Here is a 22,461-nt window from a genome sequence, read left to right as displayed (position 1 = left end):
GACAGATATGTTAACTTATATTTCATATGGAAGAGATCAGTGTTTTAGAAGTCATGTAAAACTGGAGGTCCTTCACTTTGATCGAAGTATCAGTCATAGAAAACTTTGAGGTCCTATTGGTATGATCACAATATCAACAGTCCTGTAAAATTTCGGGTTTTTTCAGTGTGGTCATAATATTAATGGTCATGTAAAATTACAAGGTTGCTGCTTAGTCTGTTGACAGACACAAAATATCAATGACATCCATAAGGTAATATAATTTTCTGGTTTATGTTTCAGTGTAAGGTCATTGGAAGTAATCAACAAGTGCAGTACCTTCTAACTACTTCAGTTTGCAGTGAAAAATGGACCTCGAAGCAAAGATCAAAGAGGAACCAGCCTGGTTTGAAGGAACAACAACTGCATCACTTGTAAGTCTAATTCCAGATAACTTTATAGAGGTCAGAAATTAACCCTTAAAAACTGAATAAGTTTGGCAGGGGCATAATTTTTTATGTGCTTCCTCAGTATTATCACCAACGGTCACCACTTGCTGCATGAGCATCTATGCATAGTACGCATCTGTTTTGTTTCTTTGTCTCCGATTACACCACAAACAAAGTGCTACACAAAGCTGCCAACTCTTAGGAAGTTAAGGTTGGGGTTGGATTAGTCTGTACCTTTTACTGTCAGTATCAAAATTATTTTGGGTTAGGGGTTGCACATCTTCTATTTTCCCCTCTGATTGTAATAGAGGATGGATGGCCGTTGTATTTTCTTTGAACCAAATCTTCCAACACTACTGCACCACCATTACCACCACATGTAAAAAATAATGACTCCTATTGTAATTAGTGTAGAAGAAGTTAAATGACAAATCTTTCATTCAAGTTTTTGAGACTGGATTCTCCAGTCTGCTAAACAAAAAGTCAACACGGGTGTGATTATTCTGCATTACCCTCATATCCACAATGTGCTGGAATATGTGTGTGTTAAAGGAAGAGCAGATTGGCCTATGGCATATGAGGGATAAAATAGCTCAAAATCTGATTGTATGTTCTCTCAAAGTAAGTATTTTGCACAGATGTTGAATTAATTTATATCTGTGGGCTCTAGAATGCACAATTTCTGAGAATAATATCTTTAATATGACCCTTCTTAGTGGGCTGTGACACTTCAAGGCCTCAAGGCACATTAAACAAAAAAATTTTATTTCCTCGTTGTATTTATTTCCCTCTCCTTCTTGTGCATCCTTTTCATCCATTCTTTAGTTCGGCTACTAGGGTTAAGTCCGTTTTTTGTGGAACTTCATACTTTAATTCACTTTTATTAGTAAGCTAACTTATATTAGAACATAAGCTTTTGATCACAATCCTTCCCCCCCGTTTGGTGCTGACAAGGTTTAATGATTCAAAGTGAGTATTTAAGTGTCTCGTAGTAGATCATAAAAGATCTTCTGAAACTGCACATGTACACTTCATCACTGCTGACTCTCCACTGACATTCTCATCCGCACAGTTCTTCACAGAGCACTACATAACATGCTTGTAGTAGTGAAATATTTCATTTCTAGTTGCTTTGACTTTCGGCAACAGCACATCTTTTGCTGGTATGTGACTGTGATAAGTCTGCTTCTTTCATGTTTATTTTTTTATTTTACACTTGGAAGCATTGAAATATGCTTTTTGATACAAAACTGTCTTAATGCTTTATGTAGCCCCTGTGATCTCAGCAAAACCAGACTAGAGAATGTGATTCCATTCTTTCAAGTTATTTTAATCTGTTTATAAACAAACTGTGTGCTGAGAACAAAAAAATATTTAAAACCTTTGTAACACTTCTGATTGGTTCAAACAACTTTAAAGATTCGATTGATATGATGGTACACATGAAAATAGTTCATACAATTTAGTGTTTGTGCCTATGGCTGCTTCCTTCAAAATTCTGTGTGAGATGGCCCCAATTCTATCCCTGGTAGTATATCTTCTGATATGGCTAGAAGATGTTTCTTATTTTATATTTTGTTCTTAGTCTCATCCTCTCTCTGACATGAGGAGTGAGCAAGAATAGTAACACCATTCTCAGTACAGCCTTTGGTTATAACAATCCTCTGCTGGTAGAAATCTTCCTTAAACATGAATGAAATTCTGAAAGTAACTTTCATACTGGAAATTAATGAATTAACACGCTCATTTCTTGGTGACTCTTTTTGTAGATGAGTGTTATGAGCATACTTAATATATGTTATTTTCCACAGGAAAATTGTGAACATGTATCAGAAGTGATAGCTGTGAAAGAAGAAGTAAAATCAGAGTTCACGGAGCCAGGGTCATCGCAGGATAACCCTCTTGAGGTAATGTACATAATTTCATAAGCCATTGTCAGGTAATGGAAATGGTTAGAAAATTGTTCAACAGATACCAGGGTTTGATCCATCATTTCATTGTACATGATTGATAGTCCTACAGAAACTGTATATTTTTTATGAGATTGACTGTTGACCTACCTGATTTTTACTTTTCCTTCAAGTTGTTCCACAATTTTGCATTATGAATTGTGCAGCTGTTAGGATTATTCCAAAGACCTGTACTTTATATCACTTGGGAGCTGGTATCATTCCTACTTTTACTTTTGAATTTGTAAATAGTTCGAACACAAAGTAGCCATTACATTCGTCATCTTGTTACTGTTACAGGATATTTTATTAGTTGTTTCCAAATGATTCACCTTTGTTATCTTATTGATTATATTACTTATTGATTTCTAGATAATACAGTAATTTGTGATGCAAGTTGCAGGTGATATGCTTGTTTACTGTGAGCATTCGCTTATATACAACACACATTGTAGCCATCTCGTTGCAAGTGAAAAATATTCTTATACTTCCTAATGTGGTGTCTGGTGTTACTTGTCCATTGTGACATATAATATTACTTATACATTCAATGGAAGAAATAAGCCATTCAGGAGTTTTCTTGCCTTTCTCTTTCATACTTCATAAGGGATAGTGTTTGTGAATAGGCCTTGTAAGTTCACTGTTACTCACCTGAACATTCGTTACATGAATGAATTTGTCATTACCAGGATACACATTTGATCACTGTCATCGTCCACTTCATAGTATACATGCTTTCTTCTTTCAGTATGACTATGTTGCTATGGGGTATTTCATTGCCCTTTTATTGAGGTATTCGTGTCACCACCTCTTCCACAAGTTCTGGGTTAGCTATTGAAAATATAGCCTTGTGGACAAGGTTGTAATGGGAGAGGAAGTATAATCATAATCAGAGAGTGTAGTAATTGGCTCTCCTATACGGAAATGGGATGTAGTTAGTTAAGAAGTGTCAAAAGGGTTATCATTTAGCTTTCGTGAGAGGATGTGTTGTAAGAATGGTCCATTCTTTGTTGGTGAAGCGATAAGAATCCGTCACTCATCTGAGGTATTATATCCGACTCTTGACAGCTGCTTCCCAGATTCCACCAATGTGTGGTACTGTAGAAGGGATGAAATGTCACATCATTCCCATGCCTGCAGTTGTATGAAAAGTTGGTTTTCTGGGGGTTGTTTTGCCAAAAGGCCTTGATTTTTATAGCTGCTCTGAAGAAGTTTGTGCAGTTATTGCTATAAATGTTCAGGGGTTGACCTCTATGAGAAATAAGTCAATAAAGTGCATAGGGATATGTTGTTGTGGTGAGATCAGGTATCATGTCTATGTAGACAGCCTTGGTAGCTAGGCATTCTGGTCTTGTTCAATTTCACACGATTTTTTATTAGAATTGGGCCAGAATAGTCTATGCTAGTTTTATGGAATTGGTATGTTGGGGCTACAGGCACCTTTTGTGTATTTCGCATGAATTGTTCTGAGGTATCTGCATTCAACTTAGAACACTTGAGACGTGTATGAGTGTGGCTCCTTTCTGTCCCCCTTGCTGATGGAATCCTAAACTTGTCTCTCAGAGACTTGGGTGCCAGGATGAAGTAGTCGAGGTGTTCCGCCATCATATTTATATTTGTGAGATAATGCAGAATTTCTAATGTTTCTTCTTCACTGGTGTTGGAGTATTGTGCAGTTTTCTACTCACAAGAAGATGGCATTCTTGATCTATGTTTGGATTCATAGTCTGTGTGTGAGTTGATAGTTTCCTACACAACATTAATCTAACATTTGTATATAAGGTTCAACCCTGATACGAATAGTGGACATCAGTTTGACTCCGTGGGTTGTTTACGACAATCTCAGATAATTATATGTTACAAATTTCATGATTGGTACATATTGAAATGTACATTAATTCACCAATGTTACAAAAGTTTATTGAAATCCCTGTGTTTAATACACATTGGGTTCTTAAAATTAAGATATACATCTTGTCATGCTAAGTTAATGGGACATTTTTTGCCCATTGCATGGGCATGAACAGCCATGATCTCATGTCTAAGGGATAAAAATCAGGATCCTGATTACTCTAGTCAAAGTGTTACATAGAGGAACATGTGTTATAAAAGTGAGGAAACTTGTTGTGAGTTCACAAACACTAATTTACTCAATTAAGACACGTCTAAAAAATATTTGGTGAGAGGATATATATGTTATAAGAGTGGTCCATTCTTTGTTGGTAAAGCGATAATAATCCATCACTCTTCTGAGCTGATATATCAGACTCTTGACAGCTGCTTTCCAGATTCCACTAAAGTATGGTGCTGCAGGGGGGATGAAATGCCATGTCAGTCCCATGCCTGCAGTTGTGTGAAGAGTTGGTTTTCTGAGGGTTGATTTGTGAGAAAGGTCTTGATTTCTTTAGCTGCTCTGAAGACGTTTGTGCCATTATCGCCGTAAATGTTCAGCCAACAGCGCATAAGCTCAATGCTCCGCCTATCTCCTCTCTTTCACCACACCCCCTTCCCTCGATACCATACAGATACGAGAAGTGCAAGTGTCATGCGTTCTGATGCTGCTAAGGCAACTAGATCACACCAGAAAGGTCGACGGGGTAAGTAATTGAATACACAGCATTTTTGTCAGATATAACCCTTTCTTCTCTAATCTTAAAAATCCTTCTACCCTCCTCTCATTACAGATTCTTTGTCACACATCCCTCAATAGCAGATTTCAACATTGAAGCTGTAGCCAACTTCAAGCACGAGCGTCCCCATTTGACTAATATGACAAGAGGAGGCTCTCACATTGGCTAGTAAAGACGCACACGGCAACACACAGTCGCGAACCTTTTTTCACTTCTTCAACAAAAATAAGAAGATTGTGCCCTCACCATACAAATACGGGCTTAACAGGGTGTCCACCCGTATGGAAAACTGGAAACCGGGGAATGTCGGAGAATTTGATGAATAGAGGGAAAACCAGGAAACTTCAGGGAATTCGGAAAATTTCAGGAAATTCATTCTTCTGCCAGATATTTGTTACTAGAAGCACATTTTTTCAGTTTTTATCACATTAATCTTGGGCATGTCTTTTATACCAAAAATAAATTGTAAAGAAACAATTTACATTTTGTAAATGTGTAATGCTACTGCCTTGTGAGGAATGACAGACTTGGCAAAGGGGGACGTGGAGTCTGTGCTTTTGTCTCTTCACGCTTGAAACTTCAAATTATCTGCCAGTCGCCTCAACAGTATGAGCAAAACCTGAGTACATATTAATAGAGATACAGGTCTCTACTCTGAAATGCTTAGTAGGTGCTCTATGCAAGCCACCTAAATCTCGCCGTCTGAATGACTTAGAGACTGATCCTTACAGACTGTTACCTCTCTACGAACATCTTATAATGATGGAACACTTCAATACAAACCTTCTAGATCCACATTATTCCGAAACCACCCATCTATTGAATACGTTTCCGGCATGCGGTATGGTGATCCTCCCGCTTTCTCCCACTCACCTCACTAAAACTTCACACACACTACTGGACCCAATAGTAACGAACAAGCCTGACAGAGTATTACATCACGGCCAGACATCTCCTCCTGGACTGTCAGCCCATGACATTATCTTTATGTCTTATGCACTGCAATGTCCCATACATAAACCTAAGTACGTAACTTACAGAGACTATAGCCGTATTGACAATGAAAAATTATTGGAAGGCCCAATTTCGATGCCGTGGCAGAAGTTAACTCGTGAAACCATCATTGGTGACATGGTCACCACATTCAATAACATGATACTACAATTTTTTGACAAGCACGCCCCTCTACGAACATCACGTGTCTGTAGAAGACTCTCCCCGTAGCTAAATGATGATATTAGAGCAATGATGGCTAAGCAGGATGCAGCTCATTGGAAATACAAACGTTACCCGACAGAGGAAAATTTTATCTATTACAAACGAATACATAATAAAATGACTCTGACAGTAAGAAACGCTCGACTACGGTATGCCCATGACCTTATAAGACCTGACATAAGACCCGTTACCTTATGGAAGTCAATCCAAAAATTTGGACTAAATAAACTGGACAAGGTAGACGATTTGGAGATTTCTCTTGATGAATTGAATAATTGCTTTGTATCCTCCCATGTTCAATTAAACGAAGAAGCAAGAGAAAATCTTTTGCGGGCAATTTACAACACGCCACCTGTAGGCAGATTTTATTGTAGTTATGTCTAACACCTGCAAGTGAAAGCGGCTATCTTGCGAATTAAAACTAAATCCATAAGGGTGGAAAATATATACATTATAATGCTAAAGAAAATTATCGTTGCTATTATTCCATTATTGACATTCATATACAACTTCTCCCTTCAAAATATTGTATTTCTAAATGTCTGTAAAATGGCCCTGGTACAGCCCTTCCCAAAAACAAAATATTCTAGACTAAACAGTGACTACAAACCTATTAATATACTGTCTATAATAGCCAGGGGACTCAAACACATTGTGCATAATCAAATTGCGAACTATCTCAATGACCACGACATACTAGACCCACACCAGTCAAGTTTTCGACGAAATCACAGTAGGTGTACTACCTTACTAAGTGTGACTGATGATGTAAGACAGGCTGTTGATGAGCAAAAACTGACAATTCTAGTATTATTGGACTTCAGCAGACCATTGCCTCTCTAGGCACAACCTACATTTAACAAGACCTTATCAATTGATTTTTAAGTTTACACAGGGGTATTGAGTACCCTTTCTGCCGGGCCTTTGTGAAAAATAATATTTTCAATTACTGGCCCAAAAATCAAAATTATGGAGGCAGGAGCAAGCGCTCCCTGAAATCAAAGATTAAAACCCTACTTGGACTAGTGGCCCAACGATGCAGAGGCTAGTCCCACACTACTGAGGTGACTAGATGGAGGACAATTTACAAGACTACAGATAGAAAATGGTTAAAAAGCATAGTCACCCCAAAAACTCGAGAGTGTATCACACTCTCTATTCCCGAATTTCAGTTAAGTACACTTGATTTACTTGAACGTTTACACGAGAAGAAAGAGAAGTTTACATTTTAGGAAATGGACTGTTACATAGTTAAAGATTGGAACCTTCCCCTCGAGTCAGCTCGCGGAGATAAGTACTGAGATAGAAAAATGGTGGCCATTACCTTAGCTGATGTTCTGCCTGCCGATGGATGAGGCCCCCTTCCCCTCTTTTAGCACACACACTCAATAGCATGACGATCAGTAAGACAAGTTGACTCAAAACAGCGTCGACTTTTATTCCCGAGAGGAAGGTTCGAGATGGCTCTGGGCTAAGACCAGACACACCCCCTCAATTTTATTGGACAATCAAAAAGTTAAAAGAAGCCTATGATTGGTAGAAAAATAAATACACAAAATTTTTATTGGCCAGAGTCCAAAGCTGGCGGGATGACTAAGAAGTGTTGAAAACCTGGAAGTATCAAAAACAAAGGTAATCCGTTCAGTTCAGAAAACCTATAAACACAAAATTTCTTTAAATTTCTTGTTGTTCCCCTTTACACCAGAGTGCATAACATCAGTTTGTTAATAGAGACATCTATGGGGAGAAGTCCAAACTTCTTGAAATAGCTTTTGCCAACTGTGATACACAAAAAAAAAACAAGTGAAATCCAGTCAGTTTAAGAAATCTAAAAATAACACATTACTCTAACACTTTAGTAGTAACATCTGTTGACCAACATGACAAATTCCTGCACTAGTTGTTTCAATTTTTATGTGGTAGATAGCGTTCTTCAAGGCACTTCATTTAAATGCATAGGGTTGAGGTGTACCTCCCGGTACAGACGCCCTCCCCCAATATTCCTTCCCTGGGTGACACTGTAGAAATTTGCAAAAAAAAATTATGTTGGAATTTCACGGATGGAAAACTTCTTGCTGAATGTTCAATTTAGAAAAAAAGTTTGAAAACCAGTCTAGAAGTCTTCCTAAAGTTCTCAAAGTCCGTGATGCCTAGTTCAAGTTTGACGGCAATAGCGACTGACACTGCCTATACCCAGGTGGTGTCGCCCGGGACCCCCCGTGTACCCTCAGACATGCCTCTCCCACTACCTTGAGAGGGTTAGCTGTGTTGGTGCCCACCACAGACAAGATATAGTAATGCTGCTCCAAGATGGGTAGGCGGTTGAGTTATCGCACCCCAGTCTTTGCCGGAAAGGATGGAGCTTCGGCGTGCTGTTCAGAAGGAGACTGGACCAGAGTGGAGTGGGCCCTTACCCTACACCGGCATCGCTCGCCAGATGTTGCGACATGGCTGCTGTTGGCTTAGAGGGCACTGAAGCAGTAATTTGTTCGGTGACAGAGATTGTTTGCTGGAGATTGAGGGTCTTTATTATTTTGCAGGTTTTTATGAGGCGGGCGGCGTAGCGGATGAGTGTGTGTCTGTTTTCCAGGGTTTGGAGACTGGGGCTAGGTTATGGCCACTAGGCCATGGACAAACAGAAACCCTTATTGGAGGTGAAGGTTGTACAAATCTAATTGCAATACATGATATGAAATTCTTACGATCGGGGCAGAAAGCCTCCATATTTCAAAATAAGTTACCTAATTAATTTTATGATTTAAGATGATTACTGTAAGGAATACAACCTTTGCTTACTGCCAAGCTTTAGTGGCCTATGTACTAAAACAAGGAATTTTTTACTGGTTTCACCTGAGAAAGGTGAACCCTAAATATCCTCTCATTGGCTGGGTTGCTGACCAATAAGGTGACAGCGGGTTAAGAAATCGAAAACAATACATGGCCCACGAAGTCTGGGAGCAAGCTTGCCCACAGGTACAATTTTTTTTACCATAACCTGTTCTCCAACTTTTAAATTGGTAGGCCTCCGTCCACGATCATATTCCTCTCTAACTTTTTCATGAGAAGCTTTAAAGTTACTCTTAGCCTTCTTCCATAGATCTCTAATATAATCGGGATCTATTGGCACTGGCAACATGTCATTAAGTGACCATATATTAGACAGCGGCATGTGGGAACAAATTTAAACATGAGGGTGATTATTACCTTAAACTAAGCTGGTCGCCTCATGTGCTCAGTAATATACTCTCCATAATGCAATATTCGTTGCTACTTCCTCAGTGTTCATAAATATGAGCTATCATCCCATTCTGTCACTTAACAAGGCTAAACTATTTCTTAAATAGAGCATCCTGTGGCATTAAAGCCTATTATTAACACTCGGTCATTAAATCCACGTTCATTACTTTTAACATAACTTACTTTTATATCATAAGTTTAGTTCCTAATGTACATGAATAACATTTGGGTGACAGTTGATACTTCATTGATGAAATGATGCAAGATGAGGTGTCATTATATAAAAAATTCACAAAGGAATGCATCATATCCTTCCCAGTTAGTCTTTTAGGTTCTAAGTTAAACAAATTGGTCTAAAATTTTTAACACTTTATTGTTAGTGCACTACGCTGTTAGTGGCATTCAAATAATTGAATACTTACAACATATTTCAACTGATAGAAGTGCACTCATGTTCATAAAACAGAACACCTTTAAAGACTAGAGATAGGAAATTCATATTCACATGACATGTTCATTAGTATGTTCTGCAGAAATGATTAGCATTTCAGTCACCCAGGTATGACATGTGCCCTGTTGCTTAGTAGGCACTTTGTCCTCGAGGGGCACTGATAACTTGTTCCACGTGTGATGGCATCAACGCGTACAAGGCGCAAATGGCATCCGGGGGAGATAGCCATCATGTGGTTCCACAGTTCATCTTTGGTGGTTAGCAGCGCCGCACCCGTCCTTTCACCATATCCCACACATTTTCGATTAGCGACAAGTCCGATGATCAGGTGGGCCAGGGCAACAGTCTGACATCCTGTGACAACAAGAGGGCACGTGTTCGTGCAGCAACATGTGGTCGCGCATTGTCATGTTGAAATATGCCATCTGGGGTGTCGTGCAGAAAGGGTATGGCTACGGGTCGCAGGATATCGTTCACGTAGGTCAAACTTTTAACAGAGACCTGGACATGCACCAGCTGTGATTCATGTTTGTACCCTATAGCACCCCACACCATAAAGCCTTGAGTTGGCTCTGTATGTCTTGTGTGAATGCAGTCAGTGTGATGCCTCCCCCCGTCTGCGGTGAACGAGAATGTGGCCATCATTTATAAACGAACAGAACCTGGATTCATCCGAAAAAACTGTCTGCTGCCATTCCTGTTCCCAGTGACGTCGTTCCATACATCATTACAGTCTAGCATGTTTATTCACATTATTCAAAGGTAGGTGGAGAACTGGATTACGCGTCGGTAACCCAGATCGTAATCAACAGGGACGGATTTTCACTCCTGATAGTGTACGATGTGTTACACTGTACCACTGTTGCACCATAGCCGAGGAGGATGCCAATCTGTGCTGCAATGCCATCCGGATGAGGTGTTGATCTTCTCGGGATTGGTCTGGTTGGTGTGAACGGACCCACCTCGTAGTTATCTACGACCTTCTATGAATGTTCTGTACACATCCGCTGCACTGCTGACACACGTCTTCACACACGAGCTGCAATTTCCCAGATAGATGTATCACGTTCTCCCATGCCCATAATTCGCCTTCATTCAAAGTGACTAATTTGACAGTACTTTTCTTGCATACGTCTGCGAGGCATCATGCACCTCTGCTCAAGTCACACTGATCCATTACCTTTGGTTTATAGCGACAACGAGAGCCGCAAGCAAAATTTACTTGTCCGTGGTTGTGCGCAGGGATATTGATATTGGACCTTGAACCTGAGGATCGACATGTTTCAAATGCTAATTCTTTCTTCAGAACATAATGCACATATCCTGTGAATATGAACTTCCTATTCCTAGTCATTCAAGGTGCTCTGGATTTTATGGACATGAGTGTATTTCAATCATTCACAAAGTTCACCAACACCAATAAGTAGATGAGAAGTGATAAGAATCTGTAACAACACAAAATAATAGAAAATGTTATTTCAAGAATGAAGTCCTTCTGAAAAGGAAATTGATATTTAAAAGAGGTTCTCAACCTTTTATGATGGAAGTTGATTAAGTCCTGGCTGGCAACGTCTCACGATTGGTCCCTTTGGCACCCTTTAGGGTATGGTGGGATCTCCCCTTTTAGTTGCACATTCTGGAAGGAATATCCTTTGCAAGGTGCACCATGATCAAAGTAGAGATTCCTCTTACAAGCAGCATGATGGTTCCCCTTGTTCCTTGTCTTGCAGGCTTCTTGTAACAGTAGGCTTCCACTCACACACATATACACATACTGACACATACTGAAACTAAAATGGCACATTAATATGTGTTCCAACGATGCCTGTTTAAATGTCAGTCGACACGTAACTTGTGGATTCAGATGATTTGCACACCACACGTGTTCTGGAATTAATATTGTAGTGGTTATGTCGTGCAGAAGACGAAATAATGTGTTCCCTTTGTAAGATATCACGGCTAATAAACGGCGTTTGGCATAGAATATCTTGTAGAATTGTAGTGGGAAAGCGAAGTGAAGTTGTGCTCTAAAGTAGAGCAGTATGAAAGCAGTAGAGCAAAATCTGAATAAGTTGAGCGTGGATTACACACTGCCTTTATCAGCCCTCTGTCTAGAAGGTGTGATTACTTGGAAACCAATCATACATTTCTTCATGTCATCTTAAAGTATCATGGTTCAAAACTGGTCTTGTGAAGAATTCTGAAAACTTGCCGGGTGGTGTTAGCCTTGAAAATTTTAACTGTTCATATCTGTCGCATGCTAACCTCCTGACCAATAAGAAAATAGGGATGGGTCGCCACACAATCATGCAGCTATGAGCTTAAAGGCAAATTTCTCCAAGGTAATCAGATCCTGGCCTTCACCAGAGCTGTTATAAATGACCCACTGACCGAATTAAATTAAGCTTTTGCGGCAGTCTCAGTTTTAACTCCAATTATGCCATTTTCGGGTACAGTGTGTTGTAGATGAAAGATTTCTTTCCACAGTATATACTGCTGTATAAATTATACAGAAGTCTTAAAAGTGTATTATTTTGATATATTGATGCTTTGTTGAATTAGTAAAATTGGTTTGTAGAAATCCTGTCTGTGGTGTGAAAACTGCATTTTCAGTATAAAGTGTTGTGAGAACTTTAAGGTGAAACTATCTATAGACTTGTACAGTGCTTATGCATTGTCATTCTACATTGTTAACAGTTAACTTCTCTGAGATGCCCAGCCATCTTTTAGCTGTTAATGTTAATACTATAATTGGTTTTACAGTAAAATAATGATAATCATTACATATACTATTTCTTAATTGATATTTCACCCATGTGTCATTGAAATGTGTTTGATCCAACCCTGTCTCCTCACTTTTGGAGATAAATTGACCCGTGAGTATTTCTCTATGCCCAAATACCTTTGATCCATGATTCCCGTTTAGAGCATATACCCTGCAATTTACTAGTATCTTCGTACACTTCTCTTCCAAATATTCCATGCGATAATTCTGGACGTCGGTTTATCTTCACATAAATGTGTACTTTGTTTCTTAATATGGATAGATCTGTGTTGATGTAGGACTGTCAAAGTTCATAGAACTATTGTGATAAACCTTTTTCTTGATTGTTGTCTCTTTTTCTTTGTCCCTCAGTGAGAGACTTTGCTAGTTGTATTGTGTGCTACCAAATGTTCACATTGTCAAGAAATGTTAGTTGAAGCGAATTGTTTTACTCTAACTGAAGTGCTGTGAGGTTCAACTTGCATTAGCTTGATCACCTCAAGAATCATGTCTTTGGCTGTTCTTCTGTGTAAGGTTCTTTCGTGGGGTTACTTCGGAATGTGTTGCAAGAATATAAGCATAAATTTGGAAGCATTGTCTATCGTAATTACAATGCTGATAAGCACGATAAGTCTCTTAAAGGGATTCTTGGTGAAGGGCATACAGAGAAGCTGCGAAGAAGTAAGGGCCACCTAGATCCGAAGAGCATACGTAGGCAGCCCATCTTGACTTCAAAGGGAAGAAAGCATGCTCTGCATAGAATTTTGGGATTCTACTTTACTCTTTACTTTTCCAAAGTAACCCCATGTATCATAAAATTTTGGACATGTATAAATGTGCATGTAAATCTGGGGAACTGTGAAAGCTGAATTTCTAAAATAAAAACTTACTTTTTAACGTATTGTTTGAAATTACATATTAACATACTCTCACAATAGTTATTGGAAGAGAAGGAATTCAACCAATTGCTTCCTTGTTGTACTGAATAACTGGCCATGTAGCTCTAGGCCTGCATTTATAAGATGCTGGGCTCGAACCCACTGTCGACAGCTCGGAAGTGCATGTTTCACATTTTCACAGCAAACAAATGGTGCGAGTGTACCTTAATTAAGGCTACAATTGCTTCCTTCTCATTCCTAGCCATTTTTAGCTCATCATCGCCATATGACCTATCTGTGTCGGTTTGAAAGAGAAATGGTAGAAACCATCAAATAAACAATATGCCGTAGGTTATGTTCAATTAACTTTCATTAATAAGGCTTAAATTTATGATTATATCTGGCCACTGTTCTTTGACTGATAATTACATTCAAACTTTTCGCCTTTTTGTCTCTTTGATAAATCAAGGAAACTAAATTTTATGTACATAGTCAATGAATATTTACATTCTCATAAGTTCCATAGATTCATACTTTAGGAATATTTGTTGCTTCAGTTAAACTATTGTAGTTAGGATACATCTAAATGTGGCTTAGAATTACTGTAGAATAGTTATTTTATTAGTAAATATCATTCTTGCTTTATTATGACTTAATCTTTTCATTCTATTGTTCCTGTTAACCTGTTGCAATTTGGATAATGTAAGTCCGGTTTAGAATTGAAGTGTAGCTATGTAATTAGATTTTAAGTTGCTCGCTTTGGAAAGGCCAGAAATCTCATGACATCAAAGATGTCTGTGAACTTATCTGGTAGGTTACATCCAGCAGGAATGGTGTTGATTTCATTGTGTGCGGAAGCGTGCAAGATTGAGTTGCTGAGGTTAAGTGCTATTCCGACAGCCTTATATAAATTCCACTCGACAGTGCATCCTCTCGAACTCGTGTTTTCTATGTCACAATCTGGCTGTGATGACCTGGATAAGGAAGAGCATTGGCAGGAGCTGCGAGGTAATGTTGCAGCGTATCCTGAAGATGAGTTTCCACTTCTCTGTGATGACCTTAATGCGCATCATGGTCACTATGAATTTTTATAGTTGCCATGTTGGTAATACCTTTGTTATTTGATATGATGATGGAACTCATATTTGAGGTTTCTCTTGTGGGGTGACTGCAGCAAGCAAATTGACCTGATCGTTGTTCAGCACCGTGATCTACGACGAAGAAAGGATGTGAATGTCATATCATCTGACTGTATCCCACCTCTGCATAAGGTAGGCATAGCGGATTTAAGGACCTCTATGCCCCCGAGAATATCAAGTGGTGGAAGCTTAAAGACTAGAAGGAGACCCTAGCAACAACATAAATTTTCCTCTTGTTGATCTTAATACATTTGACAACATGTAGACACTTTCTACAGATCTTTCACTGCAACCGTCACAGTAAACTTGGGTACGATATAACCTAGTTCCTATTGTATTGAATATCTAACGTTCCTATGGATGATTGCAGTCCATGAAGAGTTGTAGGATAAGACGAAGGCATACTGTATATAAATTGGCTTTCACAAAAGACTCCAGAACACAGGGAAAGAATTGTCTTTGAGGAACCTGTGGCTAAGAAATCTGACGCTCAATCGAGACGCACTCACTGTAATGACCTGTGTACAAAGTGTATCAGAACGATACTAACAGAGAAATCAGGGATGCTCTTCGTGGAATGTTGAGAATGATGGTGCAGTCAGATTCTCGGGGAAATGTTTCCTTTTGAGGAAATTAAAGTGACCTTGTTACTTCCGGTCATGCAGTTCAGATTGATGAACTTGCTCTATTTGCTATGTCAGAGAGTCAGCCGCTGTGCGTCAGAAAAGAGAAGGCAGGGGAAGTGAAATTTGGAGAAATAGGTAATTCTCGATGCGAATGCACAAGTTTCTCGTTCTTTTCGCATAGTCGCTTCCACACTCCGGTAGGCACTGTACAGTTTGTTCTACACGAATTGACTACTATGTGAACCCTATAGAAAGAGAAGACATCTTGTAACGAGAATACAGGCCGCTTTCCAAACCGTTCGCCACACACTACACATCCTGGACATAGTCTAAAGTCACTCACTACTACGCCATAGTGAACTATACACCAAAGTAGGAGGGGGCCTTATTGAACGTACACTGTAATCAAATCACTCGGCGTTTTGATTCCTTCATTCAGTATTTCATTGAGTTTACAATATTATGAGGGAAGGAATACACAATCTTCGAGCATGTTAATTAATATAGAATATTACTGCGACAAACAGACGAGAGGAGAAACAATGTGATGCTTTCCTTGACTAACATGTGTGTCTTAAATACAGTGTGTTCTTTAACTGTGTGTGCAGTTACAGCTATTAGATAAATGGACTGTGGATATTGCCTGTTAGAGATAATCCTTTCGAAGTTGTATGAGGAAGCATTATCTCTGTCTGCTCATACACTCCACAACACCTCCCTAACCCTGTCTTCCCTGAAAGGCGGCAGCAGCTCTTCAAATTAAATCGCGCACCAGGAAGTAACAATTTAACCTAATTTTCTCAAAAAATATAATTTTTCCCGCCAGTCTGATTGAACCATTATTCTTAACATAATACGGAGAGCATCCTTGAATTTTTGTCGGTGTAGTCCTGATAAAATCTGTACACCACAGAGCTCAAGGGAAGAAGAAGAGAACTGTTTTCCATCTGACGAAAATTGACACAAGTATTGAGCACACTGTCTGCATTAGAGACAAAGATGACCAGTGATTAGAGGACAAACAATAAATCCTCAATCATTGGCAACAACATTTGTAGATATTTCCTGCATTGATTTACCACATCACCCTATTCCCGATGGTAAGTCCCATCTTATGCATCACATCAGAGGAAGTGGAGAGTGCCATTAGGAGTATGAAGGACCAAAAAGCGCCAGGACCGGATGACCATCCAGCAAACTTCTGGAAGATGAGGCAGTTTAAAGAACTCATTATCAACTGGCTGACAAGCTTATTCAGTGCCAGAGTTGACTCTGGCTCTGTTCCCAGTCATTGGACTGTAAACATCCTTGTGCCTATTTTTGAGCAAAATGACGATTCAGCAGAATGTGCAAATTACCATCCAAATTGCACCCAATTGTACATGAGATCTTTTAGAGTAGCCTTCATTATTGACTGGGTGAAATCGCCGGCATTATTGCTATCCAATGCATCTTCATTAAGGGTGTTGGAACAACTCATGCAATTTTCACTGCCAGAATGCTAATTGAAAAGCACTGAGAGCAACAGCAGGCAGTGTACATTGTCTTCCTTGATACTGGAATTACTTTCAGCCGTGTTACTACGGCTTGTTGCTGTGTACGGTGTTGAATGTTGACAGATTAAGAAAGGTATGAAGTAGCAATTACACAACATGAGAATGTGTATACTTCATTAGTCGATGGGCATCGCAGCCGTCACTCGTGATGCATAGGATATGTCACCAATGGTATGATCATGTCCTTATGTAGTACCTGACGCAGTTGACAATTTCACATAATCCTTTGAAATTACTTTACAATATCCACTATAAGGAACATTGAAGGTAATATACAAAAATTTTAAACTAGAAATGCTGCTGAGATGGGTAAAATTTCTGGGCATATACGAAAGTCAGTTCTTTGGGATATTGATTAGAGTATGTATGAAACAGCTATACCAGATGAATGAATACTTAGTGTAGTAGCACTCTGTGTATAGAGGAAATGTGCTAAACTTAAAGGTAGTAATTACACAATAGTCGTCTTGACTTGTGTTCTATGCAAGCTCTTGGAATGCATTCTTTCTGATTATCTTATACACATTTAAGAAATTACCAACTGGCTCTATAGAAGGTAGTTCAGGTTTAGGAAATATTATTCCACTGAAGCTCATCTTGTGGATTCCAGCATGATATAGCAGATATATTAGATTCAGGAAGTCAAATGTATCACGATTGACATATCTAAGGATTTTCTTAGGGTAGATCTCGGGAAACTACTGACAAAAAATTAGTGCGTTTGGGATAGATAAAACAATGGCTAAATGGGTGACTATAAAGATATGGCCAAATTATTAAACATTAAAAATTTGAGAATTGAACACATGAGATGTTACCAATTTTTAAGTTCATGACATTAGTACTTGGTATGCACCCCGTTAGTTTTCATGAGTGACTTGATTAGACTGGGCATACCCTCAAACAGTATTTTACACTGGCTCTTTAAATCGTCATCATGACACCACATCTGACCGAGATTCTTAATCAAGCCAATTTTTGTCGTTATTTTTCTTTGGACTTTTCTTTGCTATCGGCTAAGGATATTCTATGGGGTTCATGTCAGGACTGTTTCTAGGCATTGTGGCAAGGAGGCCCATCTTGCATAAAAATAAATTCACTTTGGCCAAACTACTCTTGCACCTGAGCTACCAAACGGGTTCTCAATACTATACTGTTCACGTCTGATAGTTCCTTCTACAATATATAATCGTCCACGGCCATACCAAGAAAACACACTCCAGACCATCACTGAAGTTGGATGCCTCACTCAATCTGGATGGAATGCTTCTCCTTATCTTCTGACATATTGACTTGTCTCTTCTTCGACAGGAAATACCAATTCGTCACTAAAGCGAACTTGAAATAAATAAAACAAATAAGCCTAGCATTAAATGCAATAAGCTGTAAGGTTTAAAAGAAGAATTTCATACATTTACTGTGCTGTACGGTTACATCACTTAGATTGGGTTATAATGGAATAATGAATGATAATTTAGGAATTACAGTAATTGTCATGGACTTGCCTGTTTCCATTCATCAGATGACCAATTCTGGAGATTCTTGGCACACTGGAAACTCTTTGCAGCCATAGCAGGAGTAAACTTCGCTTTGCCTTGAGGTCATCTTGCTTTCATTCCAGCATTAAACAGCTCTCGCCTCAGAGTCCTGGCTAATACAAATGACCCATACTCTTCTAATTTCTCACATAAATCCAAACTAGTCACCTTGTGGTTGTTTACTGACAAATTAATCAGTTTTGCTTCCTCTTTGGGGTTGGTTTCTTCTTTTGCCCACAGTTTCCAACACGTTGTTGACATTTTGTCGTGGGCCGATGACCTTCGTTGTTAGGCCCGTTAAAACAACAATCATCATCATCATCATCATCATCACCACATTTTGTCTTCCCGTTATCTTCACATTTTAAAATTCTATTTGCCGATTGCTGTGGTATTTGCAATCTAGAATCTATTTCTTGTTGTGAATGACGTTTCTCAAGAAGTAGCTCTCTGACAGTGCCTTTCTTCGTCTTCCCATAACCTCAAAATTTGACAGTTCTCTAGAACCACTCTTAAGAAATACAACTGAACTCCTGAATAGTATCAGTAATACATGTAATTTACAGAATGCACAGTCTTAACAATAGGTCACATTATTTACTTCCAAACAGCAACAATATGTAGATAATAAAGATAAACAACAGAACATGCTCACTAACAAAAATGACACAAAACCATGTGAATAATGAAATTACATTGTGGTTCTCATTGTAGCCACTGTATGGAAAAATACAATAGTGTGGACCAGGATATCCCAAGTGGAAACTTTGCTTCCAAACAAGTTCAAGGATTAGGCTATAAAGGTCGATAGTTTATATAAAGGTAGAAATATACCTTTTACCATTAAAATTTGCCCACGTCTGGTGTATTTCTACAAAATAGAACTCAGAGCATAAGAGTAGGTGAAGCTTTATTTGATCCTGTAACAATTATGGGATTGGGTCTCACAGGGTAGTATTATGAGATCTTTATTCTCTGATATATATAAACAATATGAATAATGAACTGAAATAAGTGATGAGGCTCTTTGTAATAAATAAGTTTCAGGATTATGAGTAACTGAAAAAGACCTTGACAATATTGTAAGATGGACATCGGGCAATGCTGTACTTGTAAACGTGGTGAAAAGTCAGTTTCTTTGTTTCACAAATAGAAAGAGTCCTCTCCGGTTTTATTACTGTATTGATGGGTGAAATTTCTTCATGGGGATCTCTGTAAGTACCTAGCTATTCATAATAAGGATATAGCTTCATTATGATAATCATTTAAACATATTGAAAATAAATTTTACAGATCTCTTAATATGATTATGAGGTTTTTTAGGGGTTGTAAAGGAGAGGGCATACAAATCTCCAGCAAAGCCACAATGAGAGTGTGAGACCATCACCAGTATTACTTGAGTAGAGAACAGGAAATGATCCACAGAAATAGCTCCATTTCTTGCGGGTGATTTCTAAAAAAAGAGTTGTGTTACAGAGATGTTGCAAAATTTCAGCTGGGGAGACTTGGAGAAAGGAGACAAGTTTTTGATTAAGCAGTATATTCTGAGATGTCATTGGAGAGATAGCTTGGAATGACATTAGTTGATGAATACATTTAAATCATGTTCTTTAAGTCTAGGAAAGGTCGCAACATGAAGATAAGTTTGAATTCAAGGGGACAAATTTTGGCAAATGTTCACTTATAGGAAGATGATTTAGTGATTGAAATAATTTGTTTCATATATTTCCACAATCTTTTTTCTATTTAAACAACCAACAGCCCTAATTGCTGTGGTTTGATTGATTCGTTGATTGATTCATTCATTGATTGGGACATTAACTGATTTATGCTTTTGGTCTTAATGTGATGTACAGAGGGGGATGATGGATATTTCTATGCTTATGATATAAGTATTGTCCACTTGTTGGGAAAGTGGTGGGAGTACTGTGGGATTATTTGATATTACAGTGAAGTGTTTTTGGAAAGAAAGTATATAGGAACATGGAAATGAGCAAAGAGGTGACAAGTCAAGTCATATGTAGGAAGTTGGGAACAGGGGAATATGAATATAAGAGGATGAAGAAAATGGCTAGTCATTGTGGAATTAGGGATCAACAGAAAGAGAAACAGAAGCAAGGAATGGTATTGGGCAGTGATTTGGAGATACTGCTTACTATTATTTATTTTCCTAAAATTGTACATGTTCCCATACACATATGTGTACATATGCTCTGCTGAATATTCACAAATATGTAGGTGATTTTAAATTTACAAATTTGCAATGTTGCCCCCTTTCTATGCTACTGTGTCTACTGCTGTCCAACAGTGTGTTCCTTTTCATGTTCTTATATCTCATCAATTGTTTGAAAAGCAGTGGCAAAAGGGACTCAGGTTAAAAAACACAGCAGGTCATTGTGCAAGTTAGATTCCAAAAAGGGTAAAAAAGAAAATAAATAAGTAAATGCAATGTAAATTTTAACCTAATAGAATTTGTACAGTATTATTTGAAGTAGTTGCACAAGTGGTATGTGTGTTGATTATGTTTGTAAAACAGAAAATATTATGAGTAAGAGTTTGTAAATTCTTTACATTTATTAAGGATGAGCTGTGTGCTTAATAGAAAAAAAAATAGCAAAAATTGTATAATACTGTTTTTAGGAAATTGTCTTATTCTCTATTGTTTTAAAATTTAGTGCTTGATGATAATGTGTTTTTGTGTACCATTTGCCACCAAGGTAGACACCTCTCTTGCATTTAATGGGATTTTCATTTGATTGTTCCTTTCCATTATATATTTTTTAAATGGGAGATAAATTAATTATAGTCTTCTTGTGCCACTATGAAATTTATTTTCTCATCTGTTTCTATTTTAGGCCTATATATTGTGCCCTACTGGACTCTGAAGTTCCAGCCAGGCGAAAGCCGGTCTCGAACCCAGAGTACAGTAGTGAAAGAACTCTCACAGACGTGAGCTGGTGCACATAGTCTTACCTGAACATATTCCTCTTCACTCAGCCGGATAAGCGATCTTCTCAGGGATAACATGGGTATAACGGGGCAACAAAAGATAAACACGAGGATATGTGACTAATCAGGTAAGAATCTGCTAAATTAAAATAAAATAAAATAGCTAACAGAAAACATCGCTGCATTCAAAGTGTAACAAATAGGGATTTATTACATAAAATTGAATTATTTACAAATGAAAGAGCTTTTCACTATGATAGGGTAAAATAACGCTGAGCCGATGACAACCAGTTCACTGCCTTCACGAAAACAGCTGTTCTGTAACAAGCATGTAACAATAGTGTAAGTAATGAACTCTAGAAAACGGATATCTGCAGAGATACACATCAAACAGTGATTCCCATAAAATTTACTATGCCTCGTACCGTCGAACCCCGGTGCAAACAAATATCACCACAGAATGTACAATGACCTGACTCGGTCACGAACCCTAGTCCCATGAAGAGTAAGGCGTATAAGATTCATATGCAAACACTATAAAATGAACATAACTACAATATCCACGTGTGTCAAACGCAAACGAGCCCGTGTTAAAAATTAACGTAGAACAAATAGGACATAAAAAAAGATCTCTCCCTGCTTTCAAACATCAAGGTCCTCTTCCCTTCGCACACTTGACAAGCTGCAGACGGCAAAAACCAATTCTCAAGCCTGTGACGTCAAGCTCAATGACCTTCACCCTCCACCACTTCACTAGCGACAGTCCCCCCTAATTTATGAGCTCATCTGGGCGGCAGGCTAAAAAAAATCTCGCCTTTCAAAAGAAAAACACCTCACGTAATCTGCTGCTAAAAGCCCTCTTTTAAATACACCTGGGCTATCTGCCCTTGTCTCAATATCACCAGCAGTATCGCAAATTTTACTTCCGCCTCTCATGGGCTCAACCTTGGTGCTACAAAAACGCTAATCATTAAGCGATAGTCACATGGCCATACTAGGCATCTCCAATACATCCAATATACTCTCAACTGTGCTGGGCTCTCTCATATCAATCGCAAATCTTACTTCTGCCTCTCATGGGCTCATATCTCTCAAATA

The 22,461-nt window shown here is 38.5% G+C and overlaps 1 pseudogene; it reads left to right on the top strand.

Annotated features, from left to right (window-relative positions):
- The first annotated feature begins 347 nt into the window (after nt 1-347).
- Nucleotides 348-22,461, top strand: part of LOC137503277 (zinc finger protein ZFP2-like) — a 69,419-nt pseudogene continuing 47,305 nt past the window's right edge.

The sequence above is a fragment of the Anabrus simplex genome, chromosome X (genome assembly GCF_040414725.1).
Source record: "Anabrus simplex isolate iqAnaSimp1 chromosome X, ASM4041472v1, whole genome shotgun sequence".
In the NCBI taxonomy this organism is placed as follows: Eukaryota; Metazoa; Arthropoda; class Insecta; order Orthoptera; family Tettigoniidae; genus Anabrus; species Anabrus simplex.
Note: the sequence above shows the minus strand (reverse complement) of the source record. Positions and strands in the feature narration are given on the sequence as shown.